Below are 21464 nucleotides of genomic sequence, written 5' to 3'. Positions count from 1 at the left end.
TATTACGGTGTGTTGCAGATTGAATTGTGTTCCCCAAAATTCATGTTGAAGTTCTAACCCCTAGTATCTCAGAATATGACTTTGTTTGGAAATAGGGTACTTGCGGATGTAATTAGTTAAGATCACACCAGAGTAGTGTGGGCCTCTAATCCAGTATAACTGGTGTCCTTATAAAATAGATCACGCCACATGAAGATGGAGGCAGATGTTGGACTGATGCTTCTACAAGCCAGAGAACTCCAAGGTGGCCAGCATATCATCAGAAGCTATGGGAGAGGCATGAAACAGATCTTTCCCTCACTGCCCTCAGAAGGAACAGGTGGTGCTGACACCTTGATCTCGGATTCTAGCCTCCAAAACTGTGAGACAATTTTCTCTTGTTTAAGCCATCTAGTTTATGGTACTTTGTTATGGTGGCCTTTGAAACTAATACATGGTGCATGGTCAAAAAGTTTGGAGACCCCAGTTAGAGAATGAGAGCCATGGAAGAATTGGTATATGTTTAAGAGTCCAAACTATATATGTCCTGTCTTTATTCATTTTCTATATTTAATAACTTATTTTAGGGCACCTAGGTGGCTCAGTTGGTTAAGCATCTGACTTCATTCATGTCATCATCTCACAGCTCATGAGTTTGAGCCCTGCATTAGACTCTGCTGACAGCTCAAAGCCTGGAGCCTGCTTCTGATTCTGTATCTCCGTCTCTCTCTGCCCCTTTCCCCGTTCAAGTTGTGTGTCTCTCTCTCAAAAATAAATAAACATTAAAAAAAAACTCTAGGGGCGCCTGGGTGGCGCAGTCGGTTAAGTGTCCGACTTCAGCCAGGTCACGATCTCGCGGTCCGTGAATTCGAGCCCCGCGTCAGGCTCTGGGCTGATGGCTCGGAGCCTGGAGCCTGTTTCCAATTCTGTGTCTCCCTCTCTCTCTGCCCCTCCCCCGTTCATGCTCTGTCTCTCTCTGTCCCAAAAATAAATAAACGTTGAAAAAAAAAAAGAAATTAAAAAAAAAAACTCTAAAAAGTAAATAACTAAATTGAACAGATTTCTTAGCTTATCAGTGCTTCTATTAAAGACACTATAGTAGAAAACAATGTGTTCATCTTTGTGTTTGGTGTAGTTTATGTTAAAGGAAGGAGGAATTAGGAAATACTTGACTTAGTATAGTTCAAAACAGGGCCAGTTTTAGGGAAAAAATTTATATTTAAGAACCCCATTAGGCAGAAGTGGAGCCAAAATCAGAAATAGGGTCCTACCAACAGAGGTCATACCTGTGAACAGTCTGAGAGTTTATCATCAGTGCTGAGAGGACTGTAGGCAAAGCATATATTATTCTAGCTGTGTAATTTTCAAGTGCTAAAGACAACCTGTCCTTTTTATACAAGTTATACATTAGTCATGTGTGTGAGATTCCAAAATAGTATGATTGAGACAGTTTTCAAGGACAGGGGTAACACCTTAAACTCAGATGTATCTCTTTAGAACCTGTGTGTGGGTCAGCAAAATCTGGAAGTCAGCAGTACATTAATAAAATAGCTTATTATTTAATAGTAACTAATCTATTAATATAAAACCCAGGTTAGTAGATATTAATTAATATATTAGCTAATTATTATGTTTCTATAGTAATACCAAATGTATTTACACATTAATGAATTTAACATATATATAAATATTTTGTTATTTTAGGTCTTTGTTGGCCATGGAATATTTGATCATTTTTGGCCTTATTTATGCAAGTCAGTGAAAACATTTAGAAGTCCTACTTTTTAAAAAATTCAAGTGTATTTATAATAGCTGTGCCATCCTTTAGACTTTTTAAAGTAATAGAATCATTTCTTCAAATAAACTCTTGTGTGGAAGCCCAGTATGCTCATAACTGCATTAGCAGTGCACCCAGAGGACTGGCCATTTATAGAAATATATCCTCATGTTTTAAATCTTGTTTCGTATATCTAGTCTGGAAATTCTGTACTTTGTGGATATATTTTCTATATTCACTATAATTTGTTAACAGAATGAAAAAGAAATTATATAGAAGAGGATAATAAATATGCTACTGACCTATGATCATAGAACCTGTGCTTGGAGTTGCTATCCAGTAGTGGAACTAGATTTGTAAGAATACATCCATCATCTCTAGTTTGGACCCCTTTGTAACCAGCACTGCAGTCTGTGACCTATAGCTACTTGGTCCAGAATATAATGTCTGCTATCCCTAGAAACACATTTCTCATTAAGGAACTTCATTTTTGTGCTTCCACTACTGTTCTTTTAACAGTTTCTGTTTTTGCTCTATTCAGCTACACCTTTGCCACCTTTGGACTCAAAAACCTGTTTGTCCAGTTCAATAAATGTTTGTTTTTTTTTTCTCTCTCTCTCTCATTCATGACTTATATTGTAAGCTCATAAATATTTGGAACTGTATATACTTTTTGTATGTTTAGATTGTTATAAAAACTGGCACCATATGGAGAAGTTGGGCATTAGCAGTGGAGTCTTTCAGAATTAAGAGTTTTTGCCTTCATGGTATTTATCACATGGCTATTTTTAAAGAACAAAATAAGTCAGGTAGCCAATCTGACTGCCAGTAAATTGCAATTCAGACTTTTCCACTTTTGTCTAAAATGTACATATAAAAAGATAGAAACGGGGTATAATTTGATCATCAGTGAATCTTTTCAGTAAAAATATACCCAGAGTCTTTATTCTTTTTTTGTTGTTGTTATTGAAGTATAATCAACATACAGTGTTACATTAGTCTCAGGTATACACTATGATTCCACAGTTCTATACATTACAGCCCAGAGTCTTATATCAAATAATGTTCATTGAGACCCTACCATGTGCTCATTATGCTAAGCCTTGGGAGGTGGAGAGCAAGAAGTCAGATTCAGTATACAGTGGCAAATTAAATGAACATGATCCTGGCCTCATGGCATAGATATATTACAAATACACATATATACACACACACAAAAATATACTAACATAATAAGTATAATATAATACTCTGATGCAAGTTCTGAAGGAAATAAACAGAGTTCTTCAGTGGGAGTAAAAGAAGTTACTTTAAATAAAACAGTCAAAACAGGAATGTGAAGTGAAAAGAAAGCATTCTAAGCAGAAAATAGCTTGTGCAAAGGCCTTGTGGCCCACTAAAGTACTAGGCTTATTCAAGGAACAAGACCTTAAGTTCCATGAGGAAAAGATTTTTTTCTTTTGTCTAAAACAACATATGTTATGTAACAATCACTAAAGAAATATTTGTGTACAAGTGAATGAATATCTGTATACCTAGGATTTAGTGAGTGCAAGTTGAGGTTGAAGAGGTAGGCAAAGATCAGCTATGCCAAGCCTTGTTAAAAATTGAGGGACCTAATTCACGTTTTATAAAGGTCACTCACAACTGTGAGAGGAACTGTTTGGTAGAAGAAGGGAAACCCAGGTTCATGATGCAGTGGAGATAGAGACAGTGGACCAAAGAAATCAGTAAACAACTATGTTAGAGCCAAGGTCAATGGGTTTAACTTCCTGCCCACTTCAGCAGCTTAGCAAAGTGATTGTGTCCAATATAGATCTTTATACCCCTGGAACTCCCATAGCCCTTCAACCCCCAGACCAAGCCTGGAAAGAAATTAACCTTTAGCTGAGAATTTAATCAAGCCCTTAAAGAAAGTAATTTCAGAGTTTCTCCTGAGTCTTTGTGTAATTAAGGGAATGACCATCTTAAATGAAGTCACAAGGACGATCAAGAATATAGATTATTTTATAACTGCCTTGGTTTATGCCCAATGAGTATTTCTTTTGAAGAGATTTTACCACACATACAGAAGCAAAAGCAAGGTACAATCATTTTTGGAATAGTGCTAAGCTAGGGGCCCCTGGGTGTCTCAGTCGGTTAAGTGTCTGACTCTTGGTTTTGGGTCAGGTCATGATCTCACCATTTGTGATTTCGAGCCCCACATTGGGCTCTGTGCTGAATGTGCAGAGTCTGCTTAGAGTTTCTCTGCCCCTCCCTTTCTCTCCCTCTCTCTCAAAAAATAAATAAACATAAGAAAGTTTAAAAAATAGTGCTAAACTAAATAAAGCCATGATACTTAACTAATGGTTATTCTTAGAAAAGGCTTGCCTCTCTCACACTTCCTGTGGCAATGTTGCAAGGAAATAGTTGTTTTCATGGAGACTCTACCTGTTGTTCTAGTCAGTGGCCAATACAATTGAGCCTAGGGACTGGCAGAGAAGTGTCTGGGATGCTAAGAAGCAATTGCTTGGTGGGTAGCTTAGAAGGACATTAAGACAAAGCCTCTTTTCCCCCAACATATACTAAAAATAACCTTGACCAGAGCTGTGAGGCTGACAGTTGTTTTATAACATTGATTAGCACATAGGTTCTCAGTGAATCAGGATTTGCTACCTCACAGGGTTAAGTAGCCTGTTTCACTTTTGTATTGATCTAGTCATTAGAGTTACTTCTTTCATTGAGCCAAGGCTTTTCCACCTTTATTCCCACCTGTTGTATGTAGTTTTACTCTCTCGATCTCTAGCAAATAAGGCTGATCACTTTTGTTGGAATTTTAAGATTTAATTTATTTTGGAATGGCTGCCTGGGCTACTTTTAATTCTCTAGTATATTACAAGAGAAAATCAGTGGCAAGAATTAAACTTACAAGATGCAGAGGACAAAGTGCCGCCTGTGAAGGTAAATTTTGTCTTAAGATTTGCCAGTCCCTGCAGCCCTTTTAATGAGGCAACTCAGTCTACATCTGTCTAGCCAAAATAAGTAAAAAACAGATCATTGCCCTATTCCCTTCCTCTCCTCCATTCCTAAGCCACATACATAACTGGTAGAAAATTACCAAGATCCCCCATTGAGTTGTAAGGTACCATCCTTCCACAGCCTTGACTTTGGCTGTCCCTTTCGCTGCACTCTCCCTCTGTGCATTCTATTCAGTCTCCTGCCCTCCTTCTTCAGCAGCTATTCCTCCACCCGTTTTGCCTCTTCCAGAAATGTAACCTTTGTGCCATACTCGTCATCTTGTAGTTTAACCCCTTTTTAAGAAAAAAGTTCCTTTATCCGCATTGTATCTGGGCCTCTTGGAGAAGAGAGAAATACGCACTGTCCCTCAGCCAGTTTGTGCCAGAAACAGTAATACAACATGTATAGTCAACTGTACAAACATGTTAAGTTTGGAAAACAGGGAAAAGTAAACATCTATAATCATACCATACTAACACAAATCCATTCATCTGTTTATTTATACGCTTATTCATTCATTCAAGTCACCAGATATTTACTGACTACCTATTATGGTAGTAACTGCCATGCCTTGTAGGGAATTATGTTCTGGTAAGGGAACTGTAGCTAAGTAGAAACAACCACTAAAATACCCTGTTTCGGTATATTTTTATTGGATCTTAATCTTACAGTTTTTCTAATACATTGCAATTATACAGTCTATACAGTCTTGCATGCTTTATTCTACTTTTTAACTTACAGCACATGACAAGAGAGGGGCAAAACTATTCAATATTTTTGCCTGTCAGGAATAAGATCCTATTTTTTTTTTTAATGTTTATTTATTTTTGAGACAGAGACAGAGCATAAGTGGGGGAGGGACAGAGAGAGAGAGGGAGACACAGAATCCGAAGCAGGCTCCAAGCTCTGAACTATCAGCACAGAGCCTGATGCAGGGCTTGAACTCACAAACCGTGAGATCATGACCTGAGCCGAAGTCAGTTGCTCAACTGACTGAGCCACCCAGGCACCCCAAGATCCTATTATTTTTAACCTGAGTCTGCAGTTCATATAGCAGGCCCTGTTCCTGATCTGCTTCACAGAGCCTATCTCTAGCTATACTGTTTGTCCACCTTATAACTGGGTGAGCTTTGGGTAGATAGGTACTTCTCACTGCCCAGCAGTCTTCAATAAGGGTGCCAGTTGAGCTCACTCTTATTTAATTGGAGGCTGGGGCAGAATAGGCATCAGTCTGTGAAGAGGATCAGCCCTGGGCCAGCTATTTCAGTTCCTTACAGATCAGCGTGCGTGCGGATGATAGAGGTCTCACGACTTGAACCATAAGACAGTGATCCTGTGGATGTTTTCTCATCTCTTGACTCGACTCTTCTTCCTTTATTCCTTCTTCCTTCCTTCCTTCCTTCCTTCCTCCCACAGTCTTATTCTTTTACCTCTTCTCCTCCCAGATTTTCACAAAAGACTACTTGTTTTTTTTCTGGAATGCCAACTCTCCACATGGAAAAGTGAAGGCCTAGTTCATTTGATTTCTTCTTGTAGTTTTACTCTCAGGAATAGAGAAGGGGGAGGGAATAGGGCAATGATCTGTTTTTCACTTTTTTTGGCTAGATAGCTACAGATTCAGTTACCTCATTAAAAAGGCGGCAGTGACTGGCAAATCTTAAGACAAAACTTACCTTCACATGGGGCACTTTGTCCTCTGCATCTTATAAGTTTAATTCTAGCCACTGCTTCATTTTCTCTTGCAGTATATTAGTCTTACAAATTTCATAGCCTCAGGTGTCCATTTGGGGTCTGTAGCTTTAGCCCTTGCCTGGTTTCTGCTCTCTTTGTAGTTAGAATCATATTTTAATATAACTAAATCATACCCCAGTATTTTTTTTTTTTTACAATTCAGTGGTTTTTAGCATATTCACAAAGTTGTGCGACCATCACCACAATCTAAGAACTTTTTCATCACCTCAGTAAGAAACCACACATCCATTAGCTGTCACTCTTCATTTCCCTTACTCTTCTGCCAGCCCTAATTAACCACTCGTCTATTTTCTGTCTCTGTAATCTGTCATTTCTATTGTTGGTAGAGAGGATAAGTGCAGATGGGGAGAAAGGTGAGCTCTGGTTCGGAAGTGAGCTTCTGCTTCTGATTTCTGCTTATCTGCCATCCCCCAAACTTGAAGTTAAATAAACCTCCTTGCCTCTTTGAAGATGTTCTTCCAAAGATTTCCATCTGATCTCCAAAAGATAATTATACATAATATCTGTAAACGTAAATATGTTCCTAAATGTACTCTTATTTCATAAGTTTAATCTTATTTCTTGTGAATGAGTGATCCTAGTGCACACACATGCACACACACTCACCTGGCCTCTATATTTCAAAGCCTTCTTCAAAGCCAGACAAAGCCAGACAATGAAGGGCATCATGCCTCAAACACTGTCCCCTAATTTCCTGATTCCTAGGTTTTCCAAATCAGGCTGCCATACTTATTTCTTGGTGATTTTTAGATATCTCACAATACTAAGTGACAGTAAAGAGTGGGAGTCAGTAGAATGAACCATGGGGAATGACTTGGGGGACACACCCCCTCTCTGCTGTGTATACAATTAGAATTGACCAGGGAGAGACAAAGAGGGGTGGCAGGGCAGTATGAGAAGGCTCTTTAGCAGTTATCTTTTCCAGCTAGAGCATCTTGGCCTACCTAGCATCCCCACCCCTCCAGAGTGGTCCTTTGTGATGTCTAAGCTCCCCTTAACCACCATTGGCTGCAGTGAGTGCCCTGCTGACTAAACAGAGCAGAAGGGGTGTGACTCCCCATTGTTCTGGGAGAGGTATATATACAAAGGACAAACTCCTGGGGTTAGACAACTGAGAGGCTGCAAGATGGCAAAAGTGGTGAAGAAATCATGGAAACCACAAACCACAAGCACCAAGCGGTGGAAGAAGAGGAAGACCACCTCTCAACCCAGATCAAGAGGCATTAGCAAGGTCAGATGACCCTACCCAAGCTTCTCTTCCTTTTCCCCATTTATATTCCCCCCACCCCACCAGTCCCCTCCCCAGATAATCCTGCCTCTGCCTGGCACAAACCTCCTCCTTAGCTCTCCACTTTCCACCCAGCCCCCATTTCCTTGTCCCAACCCAGTCTCTGGGCTCACCTTGTTGCCTTACCAGGTGCTAAAGACATACAAGAAGATGAAAAGATCACTTCACATGAGTTTAAGAAAAAAATACTCTCCTAAAGTTATAACTACTTCAAGAAGAAAGAAGAGAGCAAGGAGGGCCAATTAGTTTCACCCATAGACTGAGCCAAAAGCAGCCAGGCCAGACCCAACGGACTCTATAGAACTACACCACTCCAAGACAAGACCGGTGGAAACACTACATACAGAGCAAGCTTCAGAGACCTCAGACGGTCTGCCTCTAGAGTCCTGGCTGCGGAGAAGTGGCCAACTGCATAGAGACTGATACAGATGCTAATATGAAACATGGAACACAAATGGAGGTGATTAAAATAAAACCAACAGGGTGTAAGAAGCCTCTCCAAAAAATAAAATCAGGCATTCTGCGTAGAAATGAATCGTGTTGCATTACTGCTTAAGATTGTTCCTCAGAATAAGAGAGTGAAATGACAGAGATGTTTAGCATCTTTGTTGTAAACCAAGCCCTTGGCCCCCTGATGTCTGCCTGAGGAGAAAATGTACATACAGCTTACCAGGGATGGAAAAATGCCCTTTACACCAGAGTCTCTATCCATGTCAGATGAGTTTAACAACTTCCTTAATTCCTTCCTTCACCTATATATGGGTGAAAATCAGCAGAACATAGCAAATGCCCATGCTCACTCTAATAGACTTAAAGGCAAGGGGGACCAAAAAAAAAAAAAAAAAGGAAAAAGTAAAGATGTCCCTAGGAGTCTCTAACTTTGTCAGTCATGATTCACAACTGAACTGCTCAGGTCACTTGGGAATAATTATTTGGAAGTTGAAGGTCCCTGAGCTTCACTGGCTCCCTCATCCTCTATTGACCTTCTGGTGAATTGTAACAAAGGACAGCAGCACCAGGCCCAGACACCAGGAGAGGGTACTCATGTGGCCACATCAAGCAGAGGCCTCACCAGATACTCATCTCTGGAATGATTCTGCCCAGCTTCCCCAGTCTCACCCTGCCTCTCAGTCATTCATACCCTTTAAAACCCAGAATGGAGCACTCACTCAGTGTGCCCTGCAGAGTCAGAGTTTAAATATTTTCTAAGGCTATAATTTCTAACTTATTATAAATATTGATATTTAAAATAAACTTACATTAGTCATTTTTTTTTTAAATCTGCAGTATTTTCAGATAAATTCTACCCCTCTTTGCTATGGATTTAAGCATGGGAGGTGCCACCAGACAGGGTTATTATTTGGCCTGTATTTTTCTCAGAAAACTTCGAATCTGCTTAAGTATTTAAACAAGCATATGGTGAGACCATTCTTCGCCATGCCATATGAATGAGATGATTTTTTTTTTGTACCTTCTTAAAGGCTACTATTATCTGATACTGGCCTGAACCATAATGACAAGGGCAGTCTGACCCCTGTGCACTCTGTGCTTGCAAGATGTGTTAGCTGCAAGCTGTACCTCAGCAGTAGAGCTTATTCTCTCTATATCCATAGAGCGAATATCCATAGTTTATCCATAGTTTATCCATAACTAATTGTATGGAGTTTAAAAATCAGATGTCCAGTGTTGAATAGCATCTTTTGTGAACAGGAATGTTTTGACCATATTTTGCTAGTGAAAAATAACACAGGTGTTATCTATATCGATTAGCTGAATATTTTTTATTTATTTATTTTGAAAGTGTGATGGGAGGGGCAGAGATAGAGAGAGGGAGAGAGAATCCCAAGCAGGCTGCACACTGACAGAGTGGAGCCCAATGCGGGGCTCTAACTCATGAACTGTGAGATCATGACCTGAGCTGAAATCCGAGAGTCGAACGCTTAACCAACTGAGCCACTCAGGTGCCTCTAGATTAGCTGAAATTTAAAATGCTGATGGCATAACATTGAAAACAGTCTCTCCTTCATCACCTTTGGCCCTTTCCAAATTTTTTTATTACATTTAGAACAAGTTCTTTTGTCTCTGGAAAGATGGATCCACAGAAAACTGACAGCATTAGTTGCCTCTAGGAAAGGAAACTGAGTAGCTGGCACTGGTGTGGGAAGAAAATTCCCATTGTCTGTCCTCTTGTGTCTATTGAATACTAAGCCATGTGCATTGCATATTCAAACTTAAAATACAATTTAAAAAATAAGAGTTAACTATGTAATAACTTTAAAAAAAAAGACTTTGCTTGCCAGAATTGTAGTAAGATGTATTTCTTTTGATTTTCAATCATTAAAACATTTCTCTAGTTCTTGAAGATTTGTCCACCAGCATGCACTGTAATAACATAATGGCAACAAAAAATTACTGGTAGGAAGACATCAAAACAGATTAATGAAGCCAGATTAGCAAACAGGGGCCCAAGCAAGAAACTAAGACTCAAAGTATCCCAATTTTTTATTTTTAAAAATGAAACTAGCACTATGTTGACATCCACCAGTAGTTAAATATGTTACAAATACCATATTTGCTTTATCACTAATCTGTTTTGGTCTTCAGTAGGCCCAACGGACACCAAGCTGTCTGGGACTTTGTCTGATCTTGTTAACAGTTTCATCGGAATGTCCTGATAGGACTTTGTCCTGTGAAACCCTATAGCATATTATTCTCCCATCACCAGAACTGCTGGTGTGGTATCCTCAAAGATACTGCAGACCTGAGGGTGTTACCTGCTTTTACAACTTGGATCTGGGCCCTTTTATGTTTAATCAAGAGAACTCAGCATTAACTGAATTAATCATTAACTGTTGTCAGGTGTGTTATAGGGAGGTACTGTGGAACTGGCATAAGGGAAGGGAAGAATTAGGGCTCCTTGGAGGAGTTATATCCATTTATAATAAACTGGTGATCTAGTAAATAATATGTTTGTAAGTGTGAACCACACTAGCAAATTAATCGAACCCAGTGAGGGGTTAGTGGGAACTTACTGGTTCTAGGCAGTGGGTGAAGAGCACAGGTAACAACAAGCTGGACTTGGGATTGGACCTGAAGTGTGTGGTGGGGGGGGAGGGGGGCAGGGCAGTATTGCCAGTTAGAATCGTTAACTGGGATGTGATGCTATCCCAGGTAGATAGTGTCAGAATTAGGTTGAAGTGTAGAACACCCAGCTGGGGTCTGAGAATTGTTTAGCATGGTGAAAAACACATACATTGTAATTGCTGTTGGAATCGTATTAAACGCAGGGTTCAGGTGCCAAACAGAGAAGGAACTAGAACACTTAAAGGAGATTATTGTTAGATTATCTGCATTTCTAAGTTAAAAAAACAAATTATCATGAGGCTAATAGAACAGCTTTAAAGTAAAAGAAAATGGTACAGACTTTGTCGTTTCATCTCAGCACCCCCCCGCCTTCTGCATGAGAGGTAAAGAGTGTAAACTGGAGAATATTTGTCTACATGCTTTGCCCAACAAGATTTCCAAAAAGCAGAAGATACTTCAGAGAAATAACTATTTTCCCTGGAAATAACAGAAAGAATAATTAACAGTTGAGGACCACTCTAGGGAGAATCATGATAGGGATTCATGGTGAACCCCCTGAATAAGTCCGAAAAGCTGCTCACCACACTGCCTTCCTGCCCTTATACAGAAGCTCAAAGATTTACTATCAGAGCTCCTTTCTGTATTTGCTGTCCTGGATCCCAAAGAAAGCCACCAAATATACCATATTTTTTTCTTCAGATATTCATCATACTTGATCTAATGATTTTTACTTTTTTTTTAATTAAAGTGTAATTGACGGAGTGCCTGAGTGGCTCAGTCGGTTGAGCGTCCCGACTTCCACTCAGGTCATGATCTCACAGTTCGTGAGTTTGAGCCCCACATCAGGCTCTGTGCTGACAGCTCAGGGCCTGGAGCCTGCTTCGGATTCTGTGTCTCCCTAGTTCTCTGCTCCCCCCCTGCTCACACTCTGTCTCTCTCAAAAATAAAGATTAAAAATAAATAAAGTGTAATTGACATGACAATATCCTATTAGTTTCAGATGTGCATCATAGTGATTTGATATTTTTATACATTACAAAAGGATCCACATGATAAATCTAATTACCATCTGTCACCATACAAAGTTATTACAGTACTTTTGATTATATTTCCTATGCTATACATTACACTCCATGACTTACTTATTTTATAACTGGAAGTTTGTATCTCTTAATCCCTTTCACCTGTTTTGCTTGGCTCCCCCACCAGCCTCTCCCCACTTTGGTAACCAGCAGTATGTTTCCTGTATCTGAATCTGTTTCTGTTTTGTTCATTTTTTGTGTGTTTTTTAGATTCTACATATAAGCAAAATCATAGGATTCGTCTTGCTCTGACTTATTTCACTTAGTGATCTTTACTTTTCAATGCAATCCATCAAATACTTTTTGTTTTCTACATTATTTCTATTTAAGTACAGAATTGAATTTAGTTGTTTTAATAATCATATATGCAAAATTCCAAATTATAGGTAGCTCCATTCATCAATTTCTGAAAAACTTTTTAGTTTGTTTTTATAATATTTAGTTTCTAACTTTCATTGCTCTGGTTTTTGTTTTGTTTTGTTTTGTGTTCTTAATCCTATGATTTAACTTTCTGTTTAGCCTAAACCTCAGGCTTGGGAACCATTTTTTCACATATTTGTAAGTAATTGTTCATCCTGCCTGAATGTCTTGCATTTGACTGAACATGCCTAGTTCTTTTAACAATTTCTCATAGGTCTAATTTTATAAACCTTTAATCAGTTGCTGTTCTCCTCTGAACATGCTCCAAGTTTTTTCTCTTTGTACAGCATGACATGAAAATTAAATATGGTTTGTTCCAACTGAAGCCTGCCCAATGCCAAATAAAGCAAAAATAATTGCTTCCTTTTTTTTTCACACATATGCCTTAATGCAATCCTATAAAGCATTTGTCTCTTATTTCGACATAGAGAAGACTCATCCAATTTAACACCAACCATAATTGTTGGATCTCACTTCGCTTTGTTTCATCTATGGCTGTCCTAGCCAGTATTTCCACATGTTTGTTGCAAGTCACTGGCATATTAAAAGTTAATTGTTAAGTCTATAAAATGATTTCTTCCACATATTCTTACTTCAAAGATTGTTCCATAAACAGTTGGTATAAATGTGAATGTAATGGTAAGGGTCTCAAGAACTAAGACTTGAATGATTCTGAGGGGTTTTTTTGGTTTTTTGCAACCTCAGTGAGAGAACACATTTGTGTATCAGGTTTTGATATGAAGTGATCACAAAGAATTTACCCATAATAAGGCACCACAGTTTTGAATTATTTATGTATATACATGTATGTGTACACACACATACACACACACATTTATGAGTGACATAAATATCACTTTGATCCGATATGATTTCCTGAGAGAGAAGGGTAAAATTACAGCTGACCTGCAGGGAGTTATACATAATCCACAGCCTACCTTTGTGGCCATTTTGAATTATTTTCATGTTTTTTGAGTTCACTTTTCAAATTTTTGCCTATGACTAGATAGAAGAGGAAATTACAAACGAATGCATCAGCATCTATACTACACAAAAATAAAATGTCTATGAGCATTATTATTAGTTGACACCTAATAGCTATGATGGCCAAATGAGAGCTCTCAAAGTAATAATATAAAAATCCTCCTTACATTAGTAATGAGGGTGGGGGGAATCTACCAATTACATGTTTTTATTTTAGCAATAAAATAAGGTTAATTTATATGGTTTTCAATAGTGTGAACTTGTTTTATTAATGTCAATATAGAGTAGAGGTTAGGGGAGAATCATATCTTAAAAAAGATATAAGCTGTATCTTGTTGACCCTTACTTGACCAATTTTATTGTTACTGTATTTGTAACATTATTAGATGAACATTTAACAAAGTATTTTGTAGTGCAGTTTTCTTCATTTATATGCAAAATTGTTCTGGGTTTTTCTTTTTTTTTGCATTTTTTTTTTTGAAATCTGAATGCATCCACGGAAGTATGTCACATAGATAAATATCATCCATCCTTTGTGTTAATGTGGCATAATGATTAAGAAACAATGCTATGCAGGGTGCCTGGGTGTGTCATGATAGGAAGTGGTCACAAAGAATTTACCCATAATAAGGCACCAAAGTTTTGAATTGTTAAGTCGGTGGTTGAGCATCTGACTTCGGTTTAGGTCATCATCTTACGGTTCATGAGTTCAAGCCCTGCGTCATGCTCTGTGCTGACAGCTCAGAGCCTGGAGCCTGTTTCATTCAGGTTCTGTGTCTCCCTCTCCCTCTCTGGCTCTCCCCCACTTGTACTCTTTCTCTCTCAAATGTAAACAGTAAGAAAAAAAAATTTTTTCTTAAAGAAACAATGCTGTGCTCCTTAATACTCTCATGGTCTTTGGGATAGTTCAGAAATCACTACATGTTGACAGAACTTTATAATTAAAAAATGTTTAATGTTTTTTTATTTTGAGAGATAGCATAAGGGGGTGGGGCAGAGAGAGAGGGAGAGAGAGAATCCCAAACACCCCCTGAAGAGCCTGGCTCATGTCTTGATCTCACCAAATGTGAGATCATGACCTGAGAAGAAATGAAGAATCTGATGCTTAACTGACTGAGCCACTCAGGCACCCCTATAATTTTAAATTTCTTAGAGACTTAAAATCCAGGCTACTATTGGAATACCACAAGCATCTACGAACACATCATTTGGGTTACTAGGTAGCGTCTTCTGTTCTCTTCCTCTGCTCTTCAGGCTACTGCGGTAATATTTGTATAGATGCGGTAATGCCTCCTCTTGGTACCAAAGTCAAGTTCATCAGTTCTGTCAAAGTAACTATATCTGTGCCAAGAATTCCTTGCACTCTCAATGATTCAACAAGATTTTAGGGAAATGGTCCCTTTAGTTTTTCTTCTTCTATCAGAGCCCTCTTGGATTAGAACCCTGGCATGACTCTCGAAGAACATGTCATTTCCCTCAGACACTAGGCCAGTTTTTTGGAGATAATTCTTCATGAAGTTTGCATTTCTGCACATAAGGTGGATGAAGCATTGACTGCCCCTTGTTCTGGGCTGTCTCTTCAAGATGTTTGTATAGCAAACAGCCTGAGAAGACAGAAATGGTATCACCTGGAGCAAAGAACAAACAAGCTTTTACTGTCCATTATAAAAGGTTCAGATTCCCTAGGCTGAAGGTTCCTCTCCTATAATGCAAGCCCCTGCGTGTGCAGGGAATTGGGACTCAAAACTAGTGTCCTCCTCCCCCCACCTCAAAAGCTGATATTCTGGATAGTGCTATTGCTGTAGTAAACCCTCCTTTCTCTCTAAATCAAGAGTCTTATATCTTGTACCAATATCCATGTGGCAGGCTAACTTTTTGGTTTGCAATCAGGGTAAAATCTCTTACAGAAAAAGATTGCTTACAGTTCTTGATGTTGCCTTAAACCAAATGCATGTGCTTTTTTTTTTTTTTTTTTTAGTGTTTATTTCTGAGAGAGAGACAAGCAGAGAGAGACAGAGTGTGAGTGGGGAGGGGCAGAGAGAAAGGGAGACACAGAATCTGAGGCAGGCTCCAGGCTCTGAGCTGTCAGCACAGAGCCTGACACCGGGCTTGAACTCACAAACTGAGATCATGACCTAAGTTGGAGTTGGACGCCCAACTGACTGAGCCACCCAGGAGCCCCCAAATGCATGAGCTTTGAACCCTAAAAGCCTTTTTAGTCCCTCATGTAAATATATCCTCAGGTAAATTGGCTCCACAGTGCTCCAGATAGAACTTCCATGGCTTAATCTTAGAGTGTACAGAGCTCAGGCTCAACATTGGACCCCTACACATCTCTTTAAGTGTGAATTGTTAATAAGTCAGACTCTTCTTTTTATTATGCTCATATCATACCTCTTCCTTGAAATATACTTCTGCTTTATTCTGCCACTTTATATTGCATGTGTTAATGAAGCTTTTTCTGAGTACCCCTGCTGTGTTAGATCTGATCCCATTGCATTCAACAGAACTTGAACTCCTGATTAAGGACTAGGCATTAGCTAATGACCAGTAGCTACTCATGAACACATTCATTACTTGGTCTGCTTATCCCTATATTCTCAAAGCTAATTTCTTTGATTCAAAAAAATTAACATATATAACATATATGAGTTTATTTCCTGGCTTGAAATGGAAACTTATGAAGTTCAGACATAAATATAAAACCAAAACATCTATTTACTAATAATCCAAAGAACATTCTTATCTTTAGAATTCTGAAGAATATAAGCCTGTAATAGAAGGGGCTTAAGAGTGTATTAATTTCTGGGGCAGTGCCTAAAGCAATTCTCCTGAGGCCCATTGTACCTCCTTCATATTTCCTCCTTACCCTTTCCCTTAGGAACAACTCAGAATCTTTCCTTCTACAAATTACCATTTTCCTCTCCCCCCTTCTTCCAAATATTATTCCCACTTTCTCTAACCCCAGTTATGGGCTGAATTATTTCCCCTCAAAAACTCAGATGTTGAAGTCCTACCTAATCCCCAGCACCACAGAATGTGACTAGGGGATAGAGTCTTTAGAGAGGTGATTGAGTTGAAAATGAAGTCATTATTGTGGACCCTAGTAAAATATGACTGGTGCCCTTAGAGGAAATTTGGACAGACACACAGGGAGAACACCATGTGAACATAAAGACGGCCATCCACAAGCCAAGGAGAGGGGCCTCAGAAGAATCCAACCCTGCCAACACCTTGAATTTGGACTTCTAGCCTCCAGAACTGTAAGAAAATAGATTTCTGGTTTTGTAAGCCACCCAGTCTGTGGTACTTTGTATAGCAGCCCTACCAAACTAACACACCCACCCCTTCCCATCAGCTGTGCATTCAGTCTTGCTGTTTGCACCCTACCCTTCCCTGGGACTTTCTATTTCCTCTGTGTTCACATGTCAATATTCAGTTTAGCAGACCCTTTAAATTACAAATTCTTTGAAGGGTACAATGAGTCACTCTTCTTGATGATTCCATTTCCAGCAGATTACCCCATCATGCCACTGCAAGTCCTTAGCATTAGCAGGCAAATCTTAACATGGCTCATGTCTAGCAAGAAAGACTGGTTTTCAATCACTGTCTTTAAAAATAAGGAGGATCTTTTCCAGAAGTTTCCAGCAAACCTCTTCTGGAATCGAATTGACAAGTATTGGATTATTTGCCTATTCTTAGCAGGAAGGAATAAATGAATATAGTGGCGTTAGTCCATTTAGAGCCCATCCCTGGAGCTAGAAATTTGACTAGTAGCATCTGTAAGTCTCATAGGCTACAAGGGCAAGGGATAGGTACCTGGACAAAGGATCTGTTAGGAGGAAGAGGAAAATAGATTCTCGGTGTCCAACCAACATTGTCCGTTGTACCCAAAATACTGTTCTGACAAATTGATAATTTAAAAGAATGATGTTTATATAGCACTTACTATTCTAGATTAATTTTATGTGTTATAAATAGCATGTAAGATAGATACCTTTAGTGTTCTTTTTTTTTTTTAAACAATTATACTTATTTAAGTAATCTCTGTACCCAACATGGAACTTGAACTCATGACCCCAAATCGAGAGTAGCATGCACTTCCAATTGACCCAGCCAGGTGCCCCTATTGTTCTTTTTTTTTAATTTCAATTTATGTAAAACAAAAAACAAAAGCAATTCTCCCATTTCCCCCACCCTCTTACCTCCGCCTCTGGCAACCACCAATCAGTTCTCTGTGTCTATGATATATACATAACACATATCTAATATATATATTAGATTCCACATATAGGAGAGATTATACCGCATTTGTCTGATTCATTTCATTTAGTATATTGTCCTCAAGGTCCATCCATTCATTTTGTCACAAATGGCAAGATTTCATTCCTTTCCATGGCCAAACAATATTCCATTGTATGCATATGTGTGTGTGTGTGTGTGTGTGTTGTGTGTATACATATACAGTAAAACCTTGATTTTTGAGCGTAATTCAAAGCACTCATATATCAATTTCAAGAACCACTGACTTAGTTGTGATCATGTGATATTCTGTGTCACATACTGCTTGTATTGCAAGACATCACTCATTTATCAGTGATTTATAATAAATTATCAAAATTTATTAGAAATATTTGCTCATCTTGAGGAACATTGACAGAACAAGTTACTCATAAGCCAAGGTTTTACTGTAGATATATCACATATTCTTTATTCATCCACTGATTGAAACTTAAGTTGTTTCCATATCTTGGATATTGCAAATGATGCTGCAATAAACATAGGGGTGCATATATCTTTTAAAATTAATGTTTTTGTTTTCTTTGGGTAAATACCTAGAAGTAGAATGCTGGATCATATGGTAGTTTCATTTTTAATTTTTGGAGGAAGCTCCATACTGTTGTCCATGGTAGCTGCACCAATTTTTATTTCTGCCAATAGTGCACGAGGGTTTCCTTTACTCCACATTCTTGCCAACACTTGTTATTTCTAGTCTTTTTGATAATAGTCATTCTAACGTGTGTGAAGTGATATCTCACTGTGATTTTGACTTACATTTCCTTGATGATTACTGATGTTGAACATCTTTCTATGTACCTGTTGGCCATCTGTATGTTTTTGGAAAAAGGTCTTTTCAGATTTTCTGCCCATTTTTTTTAACATTTTTTATTTTATTTTTGAGACAGAGAGAGACAGAGAATGAACGGGGGAGGGTCAGAGAGAGAGGGAGACACAGAATCTGAAACAGGCTCCAGGCTCTGAGCTGTCGGCACAGAGCCCAACGCGGGGCTCGAACTCATGGACCGCGAGATCATGACCTGAGCTGAAGTCGGCCACTTGACCAACTGAGCCACCCAGGTGCCCCTTCTGCCCATTTTTAATATGGTTGTTATTTTGCTATTGAGTTGTATGAGTTCTTTATATATTTTGGATATTGGCCTCTTAAGAGATAATCTGATTTGCAAATATGTTCTTGCATTCAGTATGTTGCCTTTTCATTTTGTTGACAGTTTCTTTTGTTGTGCAGAAGCTTTTTTTAGTTTGATGTAGTCTTATTTGTTTATTTTTGCTTTTGTTGCTTTTACTTTTGGTATCCTTATTCTACAAATTATGAAATTGAGAGCACTCAAATGACTTGCACTGATATTGCATAAAGATTAATTACTGGCAGATATTACAATAATTTTATTAGCACAGTCCATTTATTTGGGGATGGTGGGATGTGAACCTCAGAGTCAATCCTTGTTTGATTTTGTGGCTTGTATATAAGATCCTCCTACAAGTAGTAAATTATAATTTAAAAAATAATTCAGGTAATTATTCAGAATATGAAATGTAACAATAGCCAAAAGGAGGAAATAGCATAAATTCCCATTCGTAAGTAATGGATGAACAAAATATGATAAATCCATGCAATGTGATATTACTGGCCTTAAAAGAGAGTGAAGTCCTGATACATGCTAGAACATGGATAAACCTTGGAAACTTTATACTAAGTGAAACAAGCCAGACTCAAAGAACACATATTGTGTGATATCATTTATTTATTTATTTTTAATATTTATTTATTTTTGAGACAGAGAGAGACAGAGGCAGAGCGTGAGTGGGAGAGGGGCAGAGAGAGAGGAGACACAGAATCTGAAGCAGGCTCTAGGCTCTGAGCTGTCAGCACAGAGCCCAATGTGGGGTTTGAACTCGGGAACGGCAAAATCACAACCTATGCTGAAGTCAGACATTTAACCAACTGAGCGACCCAGGTGCCCCTGTGTAATATCATTTGTATAAAGTGACTAGATTAGTCAAATTCACACAGGTGAAAATAGAATGGTAGTTATCAGGGGCTCCAGGGAAAGGGTAATAGGCAGTTATTGTTTAATAGGTAAAGAGTTTTAGGTCAGGTGATGAAAAAGTTTGGGAGATGGATGGTAGTGATGGCTGCACAATCGTGTGAATGTACTTGATGTCACTGAACTGTACACTTAAGAATGGTTAAAATGGATATTTTGCCACAATAAAAGAAGAAAGAATATGTAATGTGGGAGACTATTAAGATCTCTGAGGGGCGCCTGGGTGGCGCAGTCGGTTAAGCGTCCGACTTCAGCCAGGTCACGATCTCGCGGTCCGTGAGTTCGAGCCCCGCGTCGGGCTCTGGGCTGATGGCTCAGAGCCTGGAGCCTGTTTCCGATTCTGTGTCTCCCTCTCTCTCTGCCCCTCCCCCGTTCGTGCTCTGTCTCTCTCTGTCCCAAAAATAAATAAACGTTGAAAAAAAAAATTAAAAAAAAAAAAGATCTCTGAGTATCCATTCTTATGACACCCTCCCCACTGTACACTGGATGAGAGGTGAGCACCTGGCTGCCTAGCCAGGGACATTTCCCAGCTTCCCTTGCAACTCAGTGTGGCCATGTAAACTAGGTTTTGACTGATAAACATGAATAGAAATGATAGGTGTAGTTTCTACTTCGGCGTTCTTAAAACTGAAATGCTCAGTCTTAACACATTCTTTTTCCTTACTCATGGGCTAGATTGCAGACATGGTACTGGTGAGCTACCTCAGCCCATGTGGATGAAGACAACTGAGGGGCCCCTGGCTGGCTCAGTCAGAAGAGCATGTGACTTGATCTCAGGGCCGCCAGGTCCAGCCCCACATTGGACCTGGACCTTACTCAAAGAAGAAAAGACAACTGAAGCAGTTGCTTTTTACTCTGATGTTAAATAGAATCCATATACTGAGGCTAGTAGGGACACATTGTCAACTGGATCCTTGGACAAATTCATGGAGTAGTCTGTCTTCCTATGCCACACTGTAGAAGAGGGAGAAATAAACATGTCTTATTTAAAACAATGTATTTCGGGATCTTTGTTATAGCCCCTTAGCTGAGACATTAGCTAATATGGCTAACAGTAAATTTGCACTTATGTGTCACTCAGTGTATTTAGTTCCTTATGTGGATTATCCGATTTAATCCTGACCACAGACCTATGATCTAGTCAGTATTATTATCCCCATTCTGTGAATAAGGAAATTGAGACACAGAATGAGTTAAGTAATTTGACCAAGATAAAGCAGCTAGTGAATGGCAGAACTAGGAATTAATCATAGGCAGTTGGCTTTAGAACTGTCTTAAAAAAATGTTCATTTATTGGGCACCTGGGTGACTCAGTCAGTTAAGCATCCAACTTTGGCTCAGGTCATGATCTCGCAGTTCGTGGGTTCAAGCCCTGTGTCAGGCTGTGTACTGACAGCTCAGAGCCTGGAGCCTGCTTCGGAATCTGTGTGTTCCTCTCTCTCTGCTCTTCCCCTGCTCACACTCTGTCTCTCTCTCTCTCAAAAAAAAAAAAAATTTTTTTTTTAATGTTTATTTATTTGTTTTGAGAGAGAGTGAGAGAAAGCACAAGCACCAGCAGGGGAGGGGTGGAGAGAGAAGAGAGAGAAAATCCCAGGGCAGGCTCCGTGCTGTCAGTGCATAGCCCCACATGGGGCTCAACCCACGGGACTCAAACTCATGAACCGTGAGTTCGTGACCTGAGCCAAAACCAAGAGTCCAACTCTTAACCAACTAGTGACCCAGGCACCCCTAGAAGCTGTCTTCTATCAGTTAAT

At 39.1% G+C, this 21464-nt stretch overlaps 1 long non-coding RNA gene across 2 annotated transcripts in view; it reads left to right on the top strand.

Annotated features, from left to right (window-relative positions):
- LOC124524933 (uncharacterized) overlaps positions 1-21032 on the top strand; it is a 37358-nt gene extending 16326 nt beyond the window's left edge. The window contains exons 3-4 of one of the 2 annotated variants that reach the window (XR_006965350.1): positions 180-361; positions 20386-21032. This is a non-coding gene — a long non-coding RNA (uncharacterized LOC124524933). Of the gene's footprint in view, positions 1-179; positions 606-20385 lie in introns of those variants that run through there. The other variant, XR_006965349.1, reaches the window with a different exon arrangement.
- Positions 21033-21464: the final 432 nt, after the last annotated feature.

This window comes from Lynx rufus, unplaced genomic scaffold (genome assembly GCF_022079265.1).
Source record: "Lynx rufus isolate CCGP_SWC_20201006 ecotype Redwood Valley unplaced genomic scaffold, mLynRuf1.p SCAF_4, whole genome shotgun sequence".
Taxonomy (NCBI): domain Eukaryota; kingdom Metazoa; phylum Chordata; class Mammalia; order Carnivora; family Felidae; genus Lynx; species Lynx rufus.
The sequence above is the reverse complement of the archived record's forward strand: the minus strand, read 5'-3'. Positions and strand labels throughout refer to the sequence as shown.